Raw genomic sequence first — 23,366 nt, 5'->3', positions numbered from 1 at the left:
AGACTTATCCTTGGCCTTAAGCCCAGGGACTGCAACTCTCATGCCCTAAAACGTCTTCACTGGCTCCCAGTGGCTGCACATATTAAATTCAAATTCCTCTGCAACATCCACAAGGCTGTTTGGGCCCGTGGACCACACTATCAACTTTATCATACTAAATACTCTGCCTCTAGAGTCTAGAGGCAGAGTATTTAGTATGATAAAGTTGATAGTGTGGTCTAGACCAATATGTTCCTCTGGCACCAACTCTTTGTGTGTAAAGCGTGTTTTTCTAAACAGAGGGTAAGTGGTCGAACACTTGTCGGGGGGGAAATTCTGCCGGGGTCGGCCGGACCGTCCGCAGACCTCCAGGCAGGGAGGCCCCAACTCCTCCCGTGTGTATCCCAGATGAGATGAGATAGAGTATGAGACGCACACAAGGAGCAAGGTGACTCTGCTGTTTATTAGACAAAACGGCAGGGATGGGTCAAGGAGCGCACGCGTTCGTCCTGACACACACTCAATCGTGGGGCTCGCAGGCCCTTTTTACTGTATTATGACGCGCTACTTGCGTCACCTCAGAAAGTTAACAAAAAACCTATCGCCACTCTTAATTGGGTGTTCGAGTGGTAGGGTTAGTATAGCACACATATAGAGAAAGATATTAGTGGACAAGGTGTAGTCAGGTGGTATATCTGGGTTGTCCCTACAATTAGATACATGAGAATTGTTACATGAAGACTCCTGAGGATTGGCTAAATGTGCTGGCGTCAGTGATAAGAGCCCCATGTTCTGATTGGTGCGCCCGTGAGCTTCCCAGCCTGGGACCACCGTCGTTCCCAGCTCTCGGTGTACCTGTAAGTTGCAACAATGTTTCACTATGGGTACATGCAGACAATGTGAGGACTTATTCATAGCTAGACGGGGTACCGTTCCCACTGTTGCAGATGTCCATTGAGCCTTTCAAGTGTATCTGCCAGTGTCTCGTAGCGAGGGATCCAGACGCCTCTGTTCTCCCGGGTTTGGCATCTCGTCAGGTTCGGCTTGGTCACGTGGGGAGGGACCGTGAAAGAGGCATAATTCTGCACAATTAATATTGTTTTTCTACTGTGCGTCTGGTTTAATTTGTCGGTGTGACTTTAACGTTGGTGCGCGGAGTGCGAGGTTGCAACATCGTGCCTTTGATGATTTGCTCTTGGAACGTGGGTTTGCAACATTGCGACCTTGGCTGGTTGCTTCGCCAAGCTCATTCTGCAGGATCAGCAACTGACTCTTGTCTTGTTGATGTCCACGGGAGCTCTTGTTTGAGGCCTACTTGGGCCTGGTGCATAAGTTGTCCGTTTGGTGCACAGGTGCTTTAGGTTATAGGAGCATATAATTCCATAACCAGTATTGTCTTCATTATATTTCTCATGGTGGTAACTGGTTTCAAAGAGAAGCGTGAGCAAGCTTAGTAAAAAGTTCATGAAGCGTCTTGCGTTTCTGCATTCTGAAAGCCTATATAAAAATAATAAAGATGCACGTCCGTGAATATGCCTGTCGCCTACGTCATAGCACTGAGTATATTCTTCGTGTAGGTTGGTGTGGGAATGTCCAGTGTATATATTTGTACAGATGTGCTTCCCGTTGTCTAGGTCGTCATGGCATCTCTAACGACGTGTAGATTTTAGTCTAGTTGATCCGTGCCGCAGGTGTCGGCATGGCCAGTGCGGGCTGCTGGGCAAGCAGATGGACACATCCGTATGTTCCTGTACCAGGGTATCTGGTCGTCTGGTAAATGGACAAACTCTTCTCGTGGCGGGTGTTTGGGTCGTGACCCTCTAGGCCAAGCGCGAGAGGCGAAGGACGGGAACCTGGTTTTCCATTCTCCCACTTCACACTTTCCTCAGCTGGCTCCCTCCTATGGAACAGCCTCCCCCACCCTCTACACCTTGAGCAGGACATTCGTAAATTCCAGAAACTCCTCAAGACCTCCTCCTTTAGCTCCTCCTTTCCTTCTTCTCTCCTCTGCTAATCTCACAATTGTTGTGATTGGTGTCATGGGCACTTATGTATCCTCAGTGCCCCTGACCTCCCACACCCAATTGCCCAATGTCCAGTCTACCCTCAGCACTTGCCTTGGCACACTCTCCGCCCTGGATGTTCGCACTTATACCTAATGTGACTCCGGCTGTGTAGCACTCACCATAACACGGACTTCATCTGTGGCTCACCCCGACACTCCAGCACTTACCCCCTCTACCCTCTTCCTTGTTGCACTTGCACGTTCTGAATATTCACAAGGAATAATAGGTTTGTCCTTTTTCCCTCCACTGCTTTTAAATATTGTGTTTTTTTAATGTTTTCACTCCTTTGCTCCCTCCCTTTGCCCTGTGGGCGCTTTGAAAAAGAATTTTACTTGCTGTATAACACCTCACAAGCGAACAATAAATAAATATTTGCACAGTTTCCAATCCTAGCAAGAGCGTGTGCTCCAGAATTTCCTTTGCGGTCCTGAACTCTACAAATATTGTGGTATGGCATTACAATGGTCTAAGATGATTTCTAGAATAAACTCTGTTCCGTAATCTGGTTGCTGATTTTACAGAGCCGGAATGTTGAATTGGGATCATTGTAGTCCCTACCTCAATCTGACCATGGAAAGTGTGCATTGTTTATGGCTGTGTAGGCAGAGGCGTAGCCAGGATTGCCTAACAAGTGGGGCCCACCGCAGTGACATTAACATTTGTAAATACCCACACAGCACCAATGAGTGGGCATTTACAGATTTTGGGTGGGTCTTGCCCACTCAGGCCCTACCCTGTCTATCTCTGCTCTTTGCCAGGCTACAAGAACGTGCGGACGTACCTACTTTTAGAACTGAAAAACTGTCCATTGTCATTGCTTTTCTAGAACTATGAAAACAACATGTTCTGGTGGTAGCGTCCCAAGAATATCCAGATGGTTCCCTGATGCCACAGCTGGGCATGCCTTTATAAAGCGCTTGCCTCTTGACTTTACTGTTTTCGCAAACGTTGTTACTGCATTGACCTGGCTGCTCTGGACCAGACCTTCTTCCAGTGCCTCTGATTCGGGTTGTGGGCCTCAGTTACACTTTGTTCCTGGTCTGAATGCAGCTGCTTTTTCTGTGTGGTTATGGCTCTGCACACTTTATTAGCCTGCAGCTTCCTGCTGAAGTCTCTTAGGGCGGTCCTTGCTACCTGGCCCTGTGTTCTTGCTGCCCATCCCTCTTGTTTCAGCGGCTCAAGGTATTGTAGCAGCACCTTCTGTTTTCAAGACGCCAGAAAGGACCACATGCATTACACATGCCCCAAGGAGCAAGTGGATTTCGTATTTTCTCTGTACATTTCAAAGCATTTCCAGTTTGTGAATTCAAGATTATACTTTAACTTGCGCAAAATGTACCCTGGCAAACACCTCATGTGTGCAATTGCGCAAAATGGGTGAAAAGGGGCCTCTGAATGTGTGCTTTTATGATATCCCTTTCAGAATGTTGCTCAACGTTTTTCGGTGCAATTGAAGGGGCTGTGGTTGCGCGAACCATACCTTGCACAAAAAAAGGTTTGCAGAATCGAACTTCATGTTGCGATTTTCCTGCAAGAGTTACACGCTTATGAGAGAAAACAATCAGAAAATCCAGGGCATCACTTCAAAGTGTATAAAGATCAGAAAGCAACATTTTTGAGAAGGCTATAAACAAACAGAGTAATTCATGGAATTAATGTGTGCTGAAAATGGGGGCGCAAGCGTGAAAATCGCAGCGCACGTGTGCGAAAGCCGCGCACACAGCCGTTTGTCGATTCATGGAAGATGCTCCGCGTGGCTTACCTGAGATCTGCACTGAATCCGAGTGTGGCACACACATCAATGGGACATCCCGAAGGCTGTGCGCGAGACGGCCAGTGAAGGCGGACACAGGGCAGCGCACACACCTAAAAAGGGTGCGGAACACGCGGAAAGGGGAACAACATGTGAAAATGTGGGCATTACGGGGGAAGTACCGCTGCTAAATCCTCGCAATGCCTGCACGCGCGCTAACAACACATATTCATGGAATCGAACAGGGGAAACCCGTGCGCCACAAAAGATGCGCTAATCCGGAAAGACGTACGCCAAGCGGAAGCTGGCGGAAGCAGCCCCACGCACCAAAAGTGCGTGCAACCAACAAACAAGCTCATACGCTACGATGAATATACTGTTCGTCGCAGCAGAGGTAGTGGGACAACGCAGGAGGAGGAGGAGGATAGCCAGGCCCCGCATTTTTTTACCCAGGACCAGCCTTTTTGGGATGCCTGATGACCAGGTCTATGGCAGGTATAGTTTTCCACCCCATATCATCCTAGACCTGGTTGCTGAGTGGGAGGATGACCTCACATCACCCACCCTGTGCTCCCAAGCACTGAGCCCCTTGGAAAAGGTGCTCAATGTACTGCATTTCTTGGCCACTGGGTCATTTCAGCGGACAAGTGCCATAGTTGGGGGCGTCTCACAGGTCACGCAGTCACGCTGCCTACACCAGGTGTTGGCGATCATGACTGCACGCCCCTCAGTCCACAGGCACATATACATGCCCAGAACACCCGCAGAAAGGCAGGCCGTGGTCCAGGACATTTACGGGGTGGCACACTTCTCCAAAGTGCTAGGTGCCATTGATCACACCCATGTGGCACTACGTCCTCCTAGGACCACTGAGAACATCTATCGCAACCACAAGCACTGGCATTCCATCAACATGCAGGTTGTATGTGATGCCAAGGGAATCATTACCTCTGTATATGCCAACTATCCGGGGTCTAGCCATGATAGTTTCATATTCAGAATGTCACCCCTAAACCGGGACCTGGAAGCTGGGAGGCATGGCAGCACATGGCTCATTGGTGAGTACAAATGCCTCTGCACATGCATGCATGTTACACACAGAGAAATGGCAAAACCCAACTAATGACAACCATTATCACCTCCCCAGGGGACAGTGCCTACCCTCTGAGCACCTACATGATGACACCAATACGGAACCCCACCACACCACCTGAGGTAAGATACAACGCAGCCCATATTGCAACCTGGGGAATAGTGGAGCACACATTTGGAGTGCTGAAATCATGTTTCCGCTCCCTTGACCGCTCTGGCGGCCAGCTGCTATATGTGCCCCCAGTAGTGTGCAGGATTATAGTGGCAGCATGTGTCCTGCACAACGTTGCAACCCAGCGGGGTGTGCCGGTGGACATGGTGATGTCCCCACATCCCCAACCACATGCATGGACACTGCGCACTGGAGGGGAAAGGGCACATGGCAAGGAAGCCCGTACCCAGCTTGTGGCAACATTTTTCACCTAAAATGCCACCCCTGCGGAGTACACACAGGCCTGGAACATACCAGCTGACAATTGATGACAAAGGGACAGTCAACTGTCACAACCATAACAACCTGAGATTGTTTCCCTGGAAGTGCTACATTGTGTGCATCCCTAGCTACTTAAACAGACTCATTGCTGTGTCAGTAAAAGGCACACATTCATGCTGCATGAAGGACTACCCCGTTGCAAAACAGCACACCCAAATACTGGTATGTCACCCAACCCCTCCCAAACCCCATCTCACCCACCCAAGACACCATGACATGGCATGCAGTGTGAAAGCAACCAAATGAATGCACAACACTTTACACAACTGTCACAAAGTGCACCGTCACAAATGGAAACAGGTCACAGACAATTCCCTCTCACCTATGAAAAAGAAACAGCACACATGAACATATACTTACCAGCATGACAAAAATGAATACAGCACCCAAATGTGGCAACGTCTGACAGTAACCAATCACCATGGTGCAAGTGTGACAACCTGACAAATGCCTTCCATCTCCAGTGTGTTGCTGGAAGGTAAATGTGGCAGGGTAGTGCATACAACATGAACTGCATCTGCAATGGAGACAGGCAAGGTAACACATGAAGAAGCTACATGCAAATATGCATAATGAGCAATATGGAATACAATATACAAATCAACCATGCAGTGGGGAAATCATCATTAATCCCCACTAGGGGTACATACACAGTTTAGACTACTGACTGGCCACACAAATGATGGAAGCCCAATGCCTCTGTGTAAGTTACTGTCACATAGTGCCACCCTTGCGAGCCCATGGAAAGGGGAAGCAGGAGTGGCATATGTGTCTACACCCCAAGCTTCAAACACAAACACAAGACAAGCCTGCCTGGGCCCAGCTGGAACACACAGTGGATGCCTACGGGTGCCACACAAAGCAACACACTGTAACATGAATGCACAATAGACAAAAAAGAGGAAAATTAAATAAAAATAAATAAATGAATAAAAAATGTCCATTGGTCGACCAGGGGGGCAGGAGGGACCACCCAGGATGGAGGAGGTGCAGGGTGCACCCCAATACCCACATGCGTGGATGTTGAGAAAAAAAATACCCTCCATGGGCTCATGGCCTGCACATTTACCCGATAGTGGGAGAACTGCTGTCGCCACCCTCTGGTGCTACATTAGAAGGTGTGCGTGATATGGGAGGGAGACCACGCAAAGCCCGGCATGCTCCTCCATGGCAGCAAGGATGCGGGTTTGAAAGGTTTGGTTCTGTAGGATGATGGTCCGGAGGTCCCTATGCAGCACCTCACGGGTAGCACAGACTTCTACCTGCAAGGCCTCACGTAATGCACAGATCTCCTAACGGGTTGCCTGGAGCTGAGCTGAGATTGTGCGTGTTAGGTGCTCAAGCTGCTGATCTGACCGTGTACTCTGGGACATCTCAAGTGCACCCAGAGTAGCTCTGAGGGAGCTGTTTCCTTCCCTCAAGGCATCCCTGTGGGCCTGTGCCTCTGCAGATATGGCTGTACGCAGAGCATCCAGTTCAGCCCGTCGGTCCCTGTTGGCAGCCAACATGTCCTGCCTGTGTGAGCGGCACGTGGACTGTGTTGCCTGCTGCTGGATCTCCACCTGCCTTTCGGGGGGAGAATGGAAGTGGCCACCCTATCCACAGCCTGAGCCATCATCTCACATGATGCCCCCTGTTGTGCTGCAATTGCATAAATGGAGTTCTCCCCCATAATATTGTCCGGTGGCGCACAGCCACCGCGTTGCCGGACACGGCACCAGTTAGCCCCAAGATGATGTGCACCTTGCTGTGCTGGCACTGCCTGAGGCTGCAGGACTGCATTCCTCCTTTGTTCAGCTGCCCCAGGAACAGGAGCAAATATTGGGGAGTGTGACCCTGCATCCGTAACTGCCCCAGGCGGACATTCCAATACTGAATGGGCCATTGAGGGGTTTACCCCCAGTGTAGGTGCGTTGGACAGAACAGCATCCCTGCCAGTAACACTCACCTGCGATGGGACATTTGTCTCAATGTCTGATTCAGCACCTGAGGCATAGAGATCATCGGAGGTGTACCCAGAGACACCCGTGGACAGGATGGTCTGTAGGACCAATGGATTTTCGTGTATCACCACCCCACGTCCTTCAGTGGTGCTTGGTTGTGGCTCTGGGTACTCCTGCCCCTCCACCATCTCCTCCTCCTCCACCGCATCTAGTGCCTCATCACCTGCACAAAATGAAAAGAAAAGTAATGAAGACATGCATGAACAGCATAGCCGACACACATGTGTCACACGCTGCAACAACACCAGTGTGTTCAAATACAGTGATGGGAGGCACATGGATAGATCAATGGTAAGTCACTTGGACATGAAACAAGTTAATTGTCATGTTGAACATTCAAACAGGGCTCAGAAGTGATCGGGTGCAGTGCATGTGTAGGTGCACACCAGTCAATCAGCCTGATTTATGAAATCATTTGCATAAAAAGTGCACAATTGTGGGCTTTGTAGGGTAAATCCCTCTATGAAGTATGGTTATTTTGGGGCAGAACGGCACACAAATCTGCGTTTATCATGCAAATGATTCCATCAATCAGGCAGAATAAAGAGAAAAAACTGTATTAACAATGTCATGGCATGAGGGCAATTTAAGGACAAGTGCAGTCATCATGTGCAAAGTGTTTGCAGCGGTCAGTAGGGATACAGTGAACCCCAAACCCAAGGGCGAGGGATGGCTTGGAGGCACTACATGGGTCACATATAGCAGTTATGAGTACACAGCCTGACCTGGCACTCAATCAGAACACATCACCCAAGCAACATACACATGGTCTGGACACACATGCATGGGCGCTCACCGGATATTGTGACAAGATCTGGTAGGTCTCCCACACCTTGGATCTGATCCTCTACGATGAACCCTCCAGCGATTGCCTCATGTTCTGTGAGTTCATCCTCCTCTGGCGGTGACCCACTGCCAGTCACCAGAGTAGAGGCGTAATTGGAAGCCAGCTGGCTTTTTGCTCAGCGTTTGAGGTCATTCCAACGCTTTGAGCAATCATCAGCTGTGCGCTTCACAAATCCAAGGGAACTAATCTTGTCCGCGATGCACTGCCAGTGGGCCCTATGCTGAGCAGTCGCAGTCTTGCACCCTGCCGTCACCAGCATGTTGCGGCCATGTGCCGACACGTAGCCCACAAGTGCATCTAGTTCCACATCATTGAAACTCTACTTCCCTGATGTGCCAGAGGGGCGAGCCATGTCTGGGGTCCCAGCCTGTTCCGCAAGAGCACGCTTCTTCCTCTTGAGAGGTGGTGCGGACCCTGAGTGGCTTATGCCACTCTGGTCTGTAGGGGCTGAAGCGCAGGTGGACTGGCCACTGGAAGCAGGCAATGGCACGATGATCAAAGGTCTCACCGCAGGCATTGGCTGCTGGGTGCTGTTGCCAGGACCAAGCGGCACAACTGCCTTGATGTGAGGGTCCGGGACCAACACTGTCCCGGCTGGGTGACTCAGAGCCAGGGTGGAGTGAGCTGCAGCTGCCCCTGCAGCCTCCTCACCCTGGCTACTCGGGGCAGCAGATGACATTGCTGTCCCAGATCCACGTGGCCTGGTGACAGCAACTTTCACTGCCACAAGTGGCTTAGACTTTGTGACACGGAAGTCGGCCTGTGAGTCATCCCGTGCCAGTTCGGTGACCAATCTGGGCTGGGCTAGCAGGGCCTGAGCTGGGATGGTGTCTGCTGCAACTCCCTGACCCACTGGGGGGAGCATAGGTGTCCCTGAATGGTCCTGGACACACTGCCCTCTTGGGCCACCCTGCCCACGTTGCCCACTACTGCCACCTTGGCCACCCTGCTTATCCTGGCCACGTCCCCTACTGCGGCCACCTCTTGGAGGTTGGCTACCTTTGCCTCCCTTACTACTTGGTCACCTCCCAACCATGGCACTGATGTTCTTGTGTGAATGGGAGGTGCAGAAAATAATTGTCCTGGGCAATTGGGTTGAAGGGGGGCAGGGTACTAGATGGAATATGTACCCCTGTGCTCTTGCAAGGCTGTCTGCAGCCCCTGGGGGAAAAAGATGGGTCACACAATGCTCAGGCACCCCAAAAACAAAAACAAATGTGCACGCAACCCCTCGGTAGCCCATGTGCATGGAATGAAGGACCCGCAGTATGCTGTGGCACCCAGAAACACAAAAAATGCATACGCGTGGTACACGCAGGCTATAACGACCTCTGAATGGGTACGCGACACATGGGGGCAACCACAGTGGAAATATACGTGTGCGAGTCACCGTCTGCCTGGAAAATGAACGTAAAAAAGATGCGCGTGTGTGCGTTGGCAACACCCGTGCCAAAAGAAGAATTGAGCTCTGCCTCAGTAAACAAGGAGTATGCACTGCAACAGTTGTGAAGTAATCGCGTGTGAACCGACAAGAAGTACAAGAATCACACGCTCGCTCTCCACAAAAAGCACGTACAAGAAAATGGCGTCCTACGCTGACCTTTAACCCCTGCACATAGCAACGCCTACGTGTGCCACGTCACTTATGCACTTATGTGCTAAGGGCCTTTCCTCAATTTTCACGCAAATGTGCTGATTTTTCACGTGCGGATTCACTCTGCATCAAACTGGCCACGCGACAACACACGGAAGACCACGCTCCTGCCCAGAAGGCCATTTTCCTGCACCCTCGGAGCCCCGAGTAGCCTCCCACGAGCCATCTGCTGCCACCTGCCTGCCACGTGCCCTGCAATTCGGTGCCTGCACATCAGCCATCTGCAGGGTTCCAGTTGCTGCGACCACCCCTGCTGGAACAGAAGACTCCTGACTACTGTTCCATCGCTCCACAGCCCAGCCCCAGGACCCAGTTGCCCACCCACACCTGCCTCGGGGGTTGCCATGTCAGCGCAAAAACCATCTGAGACCACTAGCAATCCCCAGCCAGAGAGGCAGAGGGTTGTCAACTTCTCAGCCACAGAAGTTGGCATCCTGGTGGACCAAGTCCTGGGGCATCACCTCTTCAGATGACTGTGTGCTGACAAGGATAGATGGAAGAGGACCTGGTTGGACATCGTGGTTGCCATCAACGCAGAGGGTGTGGCAACCCACGATTTTAAACACGTCCAGAAGAGCTGGGAGGACTTCAGATCCAGGACCCTAACAAAGGCCCGGTGCCTCTTGTGTGCAGCGGATGCAGGGGGGCGACCGATCCAACTTTCCATCGACCAGATGAGGGTCCTGGAACGCATCGACCCAGTGCTTCACCACCAGGTCCTGGAGAGGCAGACCCGTTTGGAGTCGAGCGGTGAGTGTCTGGGCTCTCCCATTCCACACAGTGCATGTTGAGGAGTGGCAGGAGTGCGCAGCTTGGACATATGTCTGACATGGCCCATGTATGGATGTTTGTGTGTGCAGGGACATGCCCGTGCTGCATGTGAGTGCAGTCATGTGTGATGCACATCAATGGTGTAGGTGTTCCAATTTATGATGCCCAACTGCATGTGAAGATGCACACATGTTTGCATTTCTGTGTATGTACTATGCCATGGTTGGGGTGTGACACATGGATGTTGGTTCCACCTTCATGTATGTGCATGGTGTACATGTGCGTGTGTGTGTTTGACATGTGTGCGACTATGATACACCATGGATGCATGTGACCCAGACATGTGGGTACCTGATTGGCAGATGTGACTTACTTGCCGATGATTGCACTGTGACAGGTGGTGGAGATGTACAGATGCATGTCTGTCTGGTGGCGTGTGTGCATGTGATCGGCACTCCCCATGTTGCTCATGATGTCATGCCAACCTTTGGTTGTTCATGCAGTTACGTGTGTAGGGATGCTGATGCCTGTTGCACGATACCAGTTTATTTGTGCATGTGTGTGGGTTCAAATGATATGAGTGTTGATGAGTGTGATGCCATCTGTGAAGTTTGACACTGCCACCCATGTGCAACTGTCATGTGTGTATCAGACCATTGTACAGTGCACAGATGCCTGTGTTATATCTCTCCCTGTCTGCGGCATCATCTGATGAAGAGGGCGGAGACGGTGCTTTGGAGCACAGCGGCAAGGATGCCACCACCAGCCAGAGACGCAAGGCCCAGCTCCCCCCACAGGTACTGATATCTTCCGGGAGTGAGGAGTCTGGTGCCGTGTCCATGGCCGCAGCTGCCGAGGAAAGGTCCAAGAGGCAAAGGTTGGAGTTGGACTCCTTGGCAGCAGAAGGGGAAGCTGAGCCCCCATAGGGGCCTATGGAGGAAGATGGCACAGAGTCATCCAGGTTGGTGGGGGTTTTGGTTGAGGAGGAGGCTGTGACAGCCCCACGCACAAGGCCTGGAAGGGGGGATTCCACTGGTGCTAGTGGTGCAATCCAGGGGCAGGGACAGGAGGCAGCACAGGCCGCCACGGAGGTGCCTGTGTGTAATCCTGTTTCCGATCCTGTGACTGCGTCATCCGGCATCAGCAGGGATGCCTTCACCCAGACCCGTTTTCAGGGAGGGGATGCGCAAACAACAACTGACCTTCCTCTTCCTGCGGATGTGGCAATCCATGACCGGATTGAGCCTGTCCTAGCTGGCTTTGCGTGCACATGGTATTCGGGATGATGTACGGGGTTCTCGTCAGGACAATGCACATCATTTTGAATACCTGTGTGGGCACATCGAACTACTAGGACAGGTTGTCGGCACTGGGTTCCTCTGTGTGCTGGAGGTTCTTGCGACCCCCTCCTCAACTAAACCCCCTATGCGCCAGTCGTCCTCTGTGCCGCCCTACTGCCTTAGTATCACCTAGGCCCCCTGTGGAGCTGCCCCATATCCAGTGGGCAGGCTGGTAGAGAACACAGCCATGCCACAGTCGGGAGTCGGAGGTCCAGCAGGGGTGGCCATCCCACCAACTGGGCCCCAGCAAATGGAGGTAGAGATGTCTTTATGGGAGGACAAAAGGGGCACTTGCCCCGGGGCCCCACCCTGGAGGGGGCCCCCAGAAGGAGCCTTCTTAAAAAAAAAGTCAGTTTCCCTAAATCAACAAAATGAAGTGTCACACATCAGTATTTTCTATGGTGTGCTGCTAAGACTAAACCTATTTTCTGTCTGTTATTGACAAGTACATGTTCTGATCTTTTCATGCTGTAATGCTATGTTCAATATGGTATACATAGTTTGTGTGGAAAAAAACCTGTAGCATTCTCACCTTTCTGTGGGGATTATATTGAGTATGTGCAATAGCCAAAGTTGAAATACATTTTGATAAATTTGAGTGCCCCTATGGTTCAGAGGATAGCTCAGTGTGATAAGCACTCGTTGCTGAGATATGCGTTCATGTGCAAGATTACAATACCAAATTGCAGCAAGTCCGACTCAGCGTTTTCGAATGTAGGAAGTTGTTAAACCTGCATGTATATGTACTTTGTTTTATAGCACTCAAGGTGTTATTATCAGCGATGTACCTGCACCAGATAGCGTTTGCTATAGAAACTAACATAGCATCAGTATGGTGAAGGTCTTGAAATTGGTTTGTTTAGATGGGGAGTTCTAAAACCTAGGCAGGCACCTCTAATGATGACAATAAACTGTTAGAGGTGTTTATGTATCCAAATTCCAGACTGTGGAATCAAAGCGATCATGCTTGCATCCTGGCTTTGCCAATAGATGATTTAGTGATCCTGGACAAATCTTATATTACTGACAGTACTACACTGCCTTCTATGAAAAGGTTTACTTCTCACATACTGGTGGCATTGTTTGGCCAATTACCTGATCTTTCCTATCAAGTAGGCCATTTGAGTGGAAGGAGTACTAGACATAAGAGAGCAGACAAGATATTGCAGGTTTCTTACAAGCATATTTTAAGGTCTGCTTATGTGACAACAAAACGGTTTGCTTTTTTGTACAATTCAAAGGTTTTTCTGCATCCTTTTAAATACCATTGCGCAAGCCTGTTTTTCGGGTGTATTTAAAGCTTTTAAAATACAAAAGAGAAACCTATCTGAAATCTTTTAAGATCACACAGGTAGTCTTGGGAGGATAGCTCAGGGGCAACGTGCTTGCCTTGGAAGCAAGACGACACTGAGCAACACAGGTTCGATCCCTGTGTCCTGCTTAGAAACATCTGGGTATTAAGCTTGTTATAAATAACCTATCATATCACACCCATTAGTATGCTGGTATTTATATACTTCCCTTGATGATGGAGGCAATGAAGTTAGAATCATTTTTTTCATATGTCTCTATAACGTTTTGTTTTTAAAAATGTTTGTATTGGGTTATGTGATTTTAATATTTTCCAAGCCAGTTCTGTAAAATGGGATTATTTTAGTTCAGGGTAAAAACTAGAAAAGAAATTGGTAAAGAGCATAAATTGCAGAGTGGGTATGAATCCCATCTTCACCTCTTAATCAATGTGTGATCCTGGGTATCTCATTTAATCTTGTATTTCCTCACCTGTCAAAGTCCCTAAACCTTTCAAAATAGTCAGCCCTTAAGAGTGATTTCGTTCTCAGGGTATGCTCTTTAAAAAAGACTCGCTCATGGTTTCACTGGCTACATATAGTGTTGCTTCCTCTATAATGATAGTGAAAATTGATATATTACACACCACAGCCACCTGTTTCTTTGCTTTCGAATGGCAACACTGCTTGAAAACTATGTCCCACTTCTAATCTCAGTCTGTCTGGATACAGACACCTTCCTGGTATCTTCAAATCGTCATCCACTCTCTATGCTATGGTATGTGTAGTTTTATCATTGCTTCCCGTTGCTCGCCTGCTTGAGCAGCTTTGCTGTCTCTGAGGCAGCTAATCTGAGTCGTTTGACTATTCTGGATTATGTGTACCTTTGTCATAATATCTGTGTCCCGCAGTTATACTATGTCCAGTATACCTTCCACGTGGCTGCTATTGATGAAATGTTTGCTGTACCTATGCTTGAACACAAGTAACCTCGTTGTTGACTGCTAATGTTGCCCTTGAAATGCTACTTGTTTATCACTCTGATTACAACATGAATGAAGAGGTTAAGGTATGTGAAAGGGAGTTTACCATGTTCATATTGATCTCTGCGAGGCAGTATATCAAGCTATGGGTTGTTATCATGACATGGGGTGCGGCGCACTAGATATTCTATAGCCCTTAATTCCTTTGGTCTGTTGGACGGGGGGCCCCATAGGTGTACGTGCCCCGAGCCCCCAAATTGCTTAAATTGGCCCTGAATGGAGGACATGCAGGCATCAACAAGCAGAGGATTCCATCAGCCTGGAGCCGTTGTGGTGCCAGAGGCAGTTGCATTGGAGGCAGCAGCAGGCTCTGCGTAGGAGGGATCATGGCCCGGGGCCATCAACATCCCGAGGGCAGGCATCGGGCGGTGGGCAGGAGGACCCATGATTGGGAGTGTCTTCCGTGTGGCAGCGGTTGGGCCAGCAAATAGATGCAGAGCGGCGGCGGGCAGAGAGAGCACGGCCCACAATGGTCAGGGCGGAGAACTCCATGCACCGGGCTTTGAGGAGTGCTGAGTGGCTCGCAACTCGCAGGGAGTTGGAGGATGCCATGGCTGCATCCCTGTGCGACTTTGAGGCCAGGGAACAGGCCTGCCTCTGGAACATCGACATGGAGTTCAATGATGCCCTGGCCCGGGACATCAAAAGTGAGCCATCTGACTAGCCGCCGCCTTTGTATATAGTTATTTAGGTTTAGGTATAATTTTGTTTTTTTATGATTTGGAGTACATGGACTTTGCTCCACTTTTTGTGTATAGCTGTGTTTTACATAGGGTGTTTTGTAGGTTTAATTTTTTTTTTGGGATCATGGACCCTTCAGACTTTCATTGTAAATAGTTCCGTACATGTACATATTTTCTTTTTTACGTCATCCCATGGATTAATGGTTTTTTATGCTTTTCAATTTTAGATTTATTTCTATGGACTTTGGCGATGGACCACATCTCATTTTTCATTTCTTGGATTTGGATTTTTCCTTGGATATTACTTTCTTTTTCATATTGCATTCATTATTTCTTCATTTGCATGTGTGGTTTTCATTTTGTCATTTTGTTTTCTTTCTAATACATTTCATGAATCTTCATTATTGGTGTGATCTACTCTCATTGGTTTCGTGCATGTCTCTATGTGCATTGCCTCAGTCATGTGTTGCCACTGTGTGGCTCTGTAGGACATTTATTCATGGGCATGCTGGTTCTTTTCAGACTCTCATGGCATGGGTCATTTACTATGGAGTGGGTGCAGTGGATGGTTGCGTGTTTGTACTGGGGTTTGGGGTGGTGGGATTTGGGTTGGCATTAGGGCCATGGGTCTGTATTGTTATGACATGGTGTTTGGGGGGACATGAGTCGGGGCATGCTGGCAGGTGCCCGTCACTGGTCGGGGGTACATGAGTCGGGGCCTGATGGCAGGTTGCCGTCAATGGGAGTGGGGTGGAGGGACACGTGTCGGGCCTGCTGGCAGGTGCCCGTCACTGGTGGGGGGACATGAGTCTGGTCCTGCTGGCAGGTTGCCGTCAATGGGGGTCGGGTGAAGGGACATGAGTCAGGGCCTGATGTCAGGTTGCCATCAATGGGGGTGGGGTGGAGGGACATGTTTCGGGGCCTGCTGGCCGGTGCTCGTCACTGGTGGGGGGGACATGAGTCGGGGCCTGTTGGCAGGTTGCCGTCAATGGGTGTGGGGTGGAGGGACATGAGTCGTGGCCTGCTGGCAGGTTGCCGTCAATGGGGGTAGGGTGGAGGGACATGTGTCAGGGCTTGCTGGCCGGTGCCTGTCACTGGTGGGGGGTACATGAGTCGGGGCCTGCTGGCAGGTTGCCGTCAATGGGGGTGGGGTGGAAGGACATGATTGAGGCCCTGCTGGCAGGTTGCCGTCAATGGGGGTGTGGTGGAGGGACATGTGTCGGGGCCTGCTGGCAGGTGCCCGTCACTGGTGGGGGGGACTTGTGTTGGGGCTCACAAGTGCATGGTGCCATGCGGGATGCCTGCAGGGCAATGTCAGGGTGGATGGGCTGCCTGCGGGGCATGCCCAGGGGTGTATAGTGGCCCCCCGTGGTGTGGGCTGCCTGCAGGGCATGGTCAGGGTGGATGGGCTGCCTGCGGGGCATGGTCAGGGATTGCAGGGGTCCCCCCTGTGGAGTGGGCTGCCTGCAGAGTATGGGAGCGGTGATGGGCTGGCTGTAGGGCATGGTCCTGGGTGTAGGGGGGGGGGGGCTGTGGTGTGGGCTGCCTGTGGGGCATGTCCAGGGGTGTAGGGTGGTACCCCGTCGCTGGCGGCATTCTTGGGGTCGTAACTGGCGCTGCGAGATGTTCACTGTGCCAGGGCTGCAAATGGCTTGGGAATCCATGAATACGCGGTGCGCCAGAATGCTGTTTGGCGCACATGGCTGGCGCACGCTTCCTCTCTGCACTGCCCGCGTGCTTCTGCACTGAATTCTATGAATTACCCCAAAATAATGGTTTCAATGTTCACTATTATCCCTTGTCCCTCTGACCCCCAGATAGTTCAACCTAGGCCACATAGAACGCTCTAGCATGAGAAGGCCATCCGGTCCTGTTTTGCTTTGAATTCTGGGAATTGTAGTTTTGCTAAATTTAAAATCGTGAATAAAAAAACTACAGCAAAAAAAAAAAATAGGACTGCGCGCCCGTCTCATGCATGGCCACGGGAAACCTGATAGTTCTGCATATCTGCTATGCGTTGATACTGCTTAGTTTCAGTGAATACCAGTATCATATTAATAATATATTTGTATACAGCCCTTGAAGGGAGAGTCCTCAACTTCTAAACGCTATGATAAGTGTTAACATGACCAGATTTAATGGAACACAATTTATCAACATCAACAGGGTTGAGTCGTCATGGTTGGAATTAATTATACACCATCAAATGTGCCTTTTCGACTAGCGTTTTAGCAGCGTCCTGAGTAACTCAGGTCGGATTTTTAATTGAATCACTAATGAGTAGAATGAAAAAGAGGCACCAAATGTTGAAAAAAGTCCTAGACCTAACTGAACTCATAACGGATGGTCCACCTTTTTCCTTAATATTTGTTTGCAGGCTTTTTCCGCTGTGGAATTTGAGAGCGGGGTGTTTGGTCCGTGGAGGGGAAGGATTGTTGTAAATAAAACGAAAGGGGGCATTCTGGAAATTAGCACCTCTACTACCACATTGTGGGTGTCTGTGGGCGATGCAATTTTTATAACAAATTAAACTGTTCTTCAATTATTGCTTCAGGAGGATAAATTCATTCATGCGCATTACGACATTTCTTCCCAATCCTTCTTCGATTTCCATTGCGCACGCTAATTAAACAGGCCTCCATGACTGATCGGGATGGCTCAGTGTTTATGTTTGGCCGGCCGACGAGAAATCAGGCGGACGAAAACAAAACAGGCCCTTGTCCAGGGGGGTCGCTGATTAAATACATTCCTGCATAGATAGTCTGCTGTCGAACCTGCCAGGCGGTTGACACTTCTCTGTCCTTGCATTGGAGGTGCTATTATTGTTCGTCTCTCTCCATTCTGCTGCGGTATGTTTTTTCATGCCACAGCAGTTCGTATTAATTAGGAGATTGATCAAAGTAGCAGGAAATAGCCTGGCAAATGAACACACGCATGATCACATTAATTCATTAAGATGGGGTTGTTTACAAATAAATTAGGGTGGCCACTGCCCAAGTTACTTCATGCTAGGCATGAATGATTACTCATGAATTAGGGTCGTTAGGTAAATGCATACTAGGCACGCATGGATGATTACAAATACATTAGGGTGGTAAGGTAAATGCATAGTTGACGTGCTGTTGTTGACATTCACAAAACGAAGAAGCCTATAACATTATGGCATGCGTAATTTTGCGATTAATGGCCAAGTTCGATCAACACTCAGTTTGACACAAGCAACTTGCACCAACTTGGATGAAGTCGATGCTAAAGAAAAGCAACTGTAACTTAGACCCCAAGATGTGTTGGCATTTACTTTAACATTCTGCGTCAAGAAAAGGGACAAATGTATATTTTGCAGCATTTATGCTTGACTAAAATAGCAATAGGTAGTTAATAAACGCAGGATTCCCATTGCTAAAGTCCCGATTGCCCATTGTGATTGAAAACAAGCTCTTACAGAGGGAGTGCATCATTTAAATGCTGCTTGGAGATCTGCAATGTTCGTGCCCTGGGCATCGGATATCAGAAGCTGGCATTGATGTATCCTTTAGACATATGAACCTGAGTGACGATGGGTTAGATGCTAAAGTTTCCACCCAGTAGCAGAATTTCACAAATTTCCCAGCATATAGACTCAGTAATACTCCCTGCTGGACTTTGTAAATGGACTCAGAAGATCTATTCAGTCATATACTTCTTCAGTCCCTGCTAAGCTTTGCCAGAAGTTGAGGTGACTCTCCAGGAAGGGAGAATATGTGTTTCAGTAGGAGATAGATCTCCCGTGACCTTCAACAGTGAGGGGCATGGATTGAGCCACCACAATAAAAAGGATCTGGGAGGGGAGTTAGTGAAGGATATTTCTAGGGTAAAGATTGTGGGTGCCTTTTCAGAGAGCTCAGAGGCAGTTGCCTAGCCCATCATGGGTGGTGTGCTCTGTGTGTGTGTGTCATTAGGGCCACAATAGTGCGCAGTTAATTCAGATGCAGTGGTGCCTGGCAGGATGAGTTTGCAAGATAGGCTCACAGAAAAGTAGGTATGTGGAAGCAGAAATTATTTAAGGGTCTATCTCTTCTCCCTGATCCCTTTCTCCTAAAAATCAAGCATACCCAGAAGAAGGCATACATCCCCCTCTATGCTTAGTTAGAGACACTTTAAATTGGACCTATATGTGCCAAATAAGAAGAAAGCCAATCTAGAAGGCACTTCATTAATGGAGACTCACACCTCTTTCGAAGAGGAATCACCCCGATTCCTCCGAACAGGTGACCAAGGACAACTCCATCACATCGGGAGCCACATAAGATGTTAGCCCTCCTGGAAACCATTCAGGAGATTCTGAGGACAGGGGTACATTGGCTTCCAAAGGGCACTCGCTGGATGCTACTCAGTCATAGTTCTGGTCCCAAAGTTGGCAGAGGGTTATTATCCTGTTCTAAATTTAAAGAGTTAAGGAATTTGGCTCATCATCCAATTCAAGACGATGACGGTATAGAGAGTAATCGCTCTCTTTATGAATGGAGATGGGCTAGCATCATTAGCACCCATGAACGCCTTGAAGAAAATGGGTTACAAATGTCATTGCTTCACCTTTACTTTCAGGTTATTGCCCTCCCCCTTTGCCTAAAGTGTCTTGATCCTACTGAAATCGTATGCCCCACCATGGTGGCCTTCACTGGGTCTCATGTGGGTGGCAGGTTTGGCAGCTGCGTCTGTGCTAGCCATTTCTCCAAATACTATTCCAATAAGGCACAGTGCAGCATCCTCCACGCAGGGCTTAATATGTTGTCCTCTTCCGTGGGGCCACCACTCCTCACAATTGCTTCCTTTTCTCTGTGAATGCAGTGTGTGGTGCCCTCTCAGCCTATGCTGTCATTATGTCCATGGTGCCTGACTTCAGTCCTGATGTCCAGGTTGCCTTGGGGTCTCAAGGCAGTTACAGAGTGACGTGCATTCCTGTCAAAGTGCCTTCAACTATCCAAATTAATTCCACTGGCTTTGGTCTGCCATTAACGGTGGGATATCAAGACCAAATTATATAACTGTACATCCCACTGGCTTGGTTGAAGATTAATTGTTAAAATATAAATATTAAGCTATATTTAGTTTGGAACAGTGGTCTCCTGAGGAAATACATTCATAAATATACAAACAACAGATGCTGCATTTTTATTCAACAGGTTTCCCCTGACTCCTGCCGATGTCAGTGCCCTTTGTCTAGTGCAATATGGGGCCATGGATTCATCCTGCGACACAAGTTTAAGCCCAGAGCTGGTTGCCTTTTGTTCTCTGCAGTGTAGGCTTAGAAACCTCCCATAGAAACAGGACATACCCCACATTGGACGGGGTGGGGGTCAATGCTACAAAGGGAGCTCCGACAGCACAGCGGGGAATTCACACCAAGAGGACAAAGACTGGAGCCAATTTGATTTAATGCGGACAGTGAGAAAGAGAAGTATAGTAACCCAGGAAAGGAGCAGCACCTAGTAGAACGATCCCAGTACCTTGGAAGTTCCTAGACCACACTTACTTCCTGTGCCCCCTCCCAACTTTCTGTAGAGAAGGCACTGCTGGAGCTGATATCAGAAGGAAACACTCTTGCACTTTTGGATTTGACCCTTAGTTGTGATAAAGATTTCAATCAGGCAATACATCCTGGCCTCAGCTTAGTATGCAGTGCACAAACGAAATACTTATTTTATTATGTCTATAGATTCAATATTCTGAGTGAAATACCACTCATATCACACCCCTTCTCAATGGACCAGGAATCAGGCTGGTTGGTAAAGGTAATATTTCTTTATTTATTTAAAATTCAAATCAAACATATACTCTGTAATAGGGAGCAGCAATCACCAATGTGGTGACAATAACACATGGGTAGGTATGTAAGGCAGTAAAATTCACTTTTAGCAACACAGAATAATAAACACAGAGAAAAGAACAGTTTTGGCTTGTTTGAAAGATAGCACTGAGTTAAGATTTCCCCCTGCAAATTCCTTAACCCACAAATAAGCAATTCTAAACAGATGTGAGTAAGCAGCAGGTATTCAGGAATAAAGAACAATACACAGAATTTAAATACCACCTTCCCTCCCCAAACAAGAGATAAAAATGGGTGTGCAATCTTACACTTTTTAAAATTACATTCGAAAATGGCTGTGTGAAACAATGAATGTGTGCAAAAGTTCTTAAGTCAATAAAAATGTCTATAGGAGCAACATTGACAAGATGCTAACAATCATGAGCTGTAATTTGAGCAAAATTACACACTTTGAATCTTAATGGAAGTTTGAAATTAATTGAAATTGAAAATCACATGTGTAAAACTTTGCAAAAACGCGAATTCCTGCCTAAAATTCACTAAACGGTTTTTAAGAAAAATTGGTGAAATACAGTGTTTTGGCATGCATTTTGTGTTGGGATGTAGCTACAGGTCTTATGTATAAGTCAGAGTTGAAAGTAAGTCTCTAGCTATTAAAATGCAGAAGATATGCAAGGTTGAACGAGAGGCGTTTTTAGAAAAATAGGGCAGTGAAAACAGAAAAGAACTCAGTTTGGACAAGAAAATATTTACTATAGTTTTACTCTAGGATTAGAGCATTCCAGCTAGAATACTAAGGAGGGGCAAAGTAAGCTTTAGAGTTGATTCATGACTTCAACACCAAATCCCCAGTGTCCTCTCCAGGCAGAACCAGTCGGATCACTCATAGTAGGATGGATGGGTTAAGATTTACACAAGATGAAAATGACTAAAGAAATGGCACTTAGCAAGATAAATCAATAATAGTATTGCAATAAGGATTCTGACAATGGGACAAGTTATTAAGGTAATGATTGGATATTTTAGAGATTGGGATGGAACAAAACAAGGCAAGGTATGCTATGATTCTTCTATGCTTCCTATTAATACTTACAGTGCACTTTAATTTAAGATTTTGGACCGTCAAGGGGTCTGGTCATCACACAGATCAGTCTAACCAAGGACAGCAGGGCACATCTGGTGGGATAAGGTCAGCTGGGCAGTTCTGGTCACCTGGCCTGGCACCTCGGACTGGAGACTGCACTGGACTGCACTGGTTACTAGAGACGAGAGATCAGTGGGATGGCGAGTTTGCTGCAGGCAAGCCTTTAGTAGTAGCAAGCCAGCTGGGTCAGATGGTTCCCTTGGAATTTTGGGATTGCTTCAGAATTTTGAGGCCTAGCTGAAACGGAGTTCAGCAATGCTGAGGCCTTGGCGTTGTAAGTAAAATCAGGAATCAGGAACAAGTATGGAGAATTCAGGAACAGAGCGCCACACAGAAAATCAGGATGAAGTCAGGAATCAGTGTGTCCTATGTGCTGTGAGGTTCCCTTATTTTTCATGCCAAATGACATCACTAAATTATATGACAGGGGCAGGTTTACAACCCACACCCATGATGCTATGATTGGGCAAAAGCATAATCTCCGCCTTGCTCTTTGCTGGTTGGTTAACAGAAAAGGCTGTCATGTTTTATGGTATTACTTTTACAATGTCTTGGACCCTCCCCCAGCTCCTAGAACCATAATCTAATTTTCCCACAAATATATCTTTATGTAATTATGACCTCTAAGAAAATCAAATGCACAGGTTACATATTTTGTGGGTCACATTTCAATCCAAATCCCCAGGGTGTGGGACCTGTTTTAGGCTTTCTGCGACATTTTGCCAATTTTGACCATGAATGATTTGGCCTAAAATTTCCCAATTCTGTACATAGATGTGCAATTACCCCTGGGATATGTGTACAAAATGTCATGTGTGCAATTCCAATACTTTCCCCACAAACGGTTATTCTTCACAACTTCTGTTCCTTATGTAGTACAGGGTTGAATCACGTCTTCAGAGAAAGAGCATACACTTAGATTTACAACTACCCACCTTCAGATTTATCCTCATTCTTGTAGCAAAGTTAAATGTCTTTAAAGCTCAATTACAAATAGGCATTTAAACACCAAAATGTCCTTAGCAGTTTTTTTTACTTTTCTTTCATCTTGCAGCAGTTATCAAATTCATTTGATCAGGGTGGGGGTTCTCTTCCTTGAGAGTGAAGCTTCCTGCCTTTCACACTTGACAGGTGAGAATCTTAGCATACTATTGTCTCAGCCTTAGGCAAAGATGAATGTCTGATGCACTGGGAACCCCCCACCCCCATTGTCTTGGGATTCAAAGCCCCCATGCTGGCAATTAGCATTTCCTGCTCCAGAGGTTTATGAGGTGTCACCCTTTCTCAGGGCTGGGAACTGACAGAACAGGTTTTTTTTATATAATTGATTAACTCAGACTGGGTTTAGCTTTGAGTTTCACCTTTTAAATCTTTCCTTTAAACATATGAAATTAAAACAGTTT

This window comes from Ambystoma mexicanum, chromosome 4q, assembly GCF_040938575.1.
Source record: "Ambystoma mexicanum isolate Mex_15411 chromosome 4q, UKY_AmexF1_1, whole genome shotgun sequence".
Lineage (NCBI taxonomy): Eukaryota > Metazoa > Chordata > Amphibia > Caudata > Ambystomatidae > Ambystoma > Ambystoma mexicanum.
The sequence above is the reverse complement of the archived record's forward strand: the minus strand, read 5'-3'. Positions refer to the sequence as shown.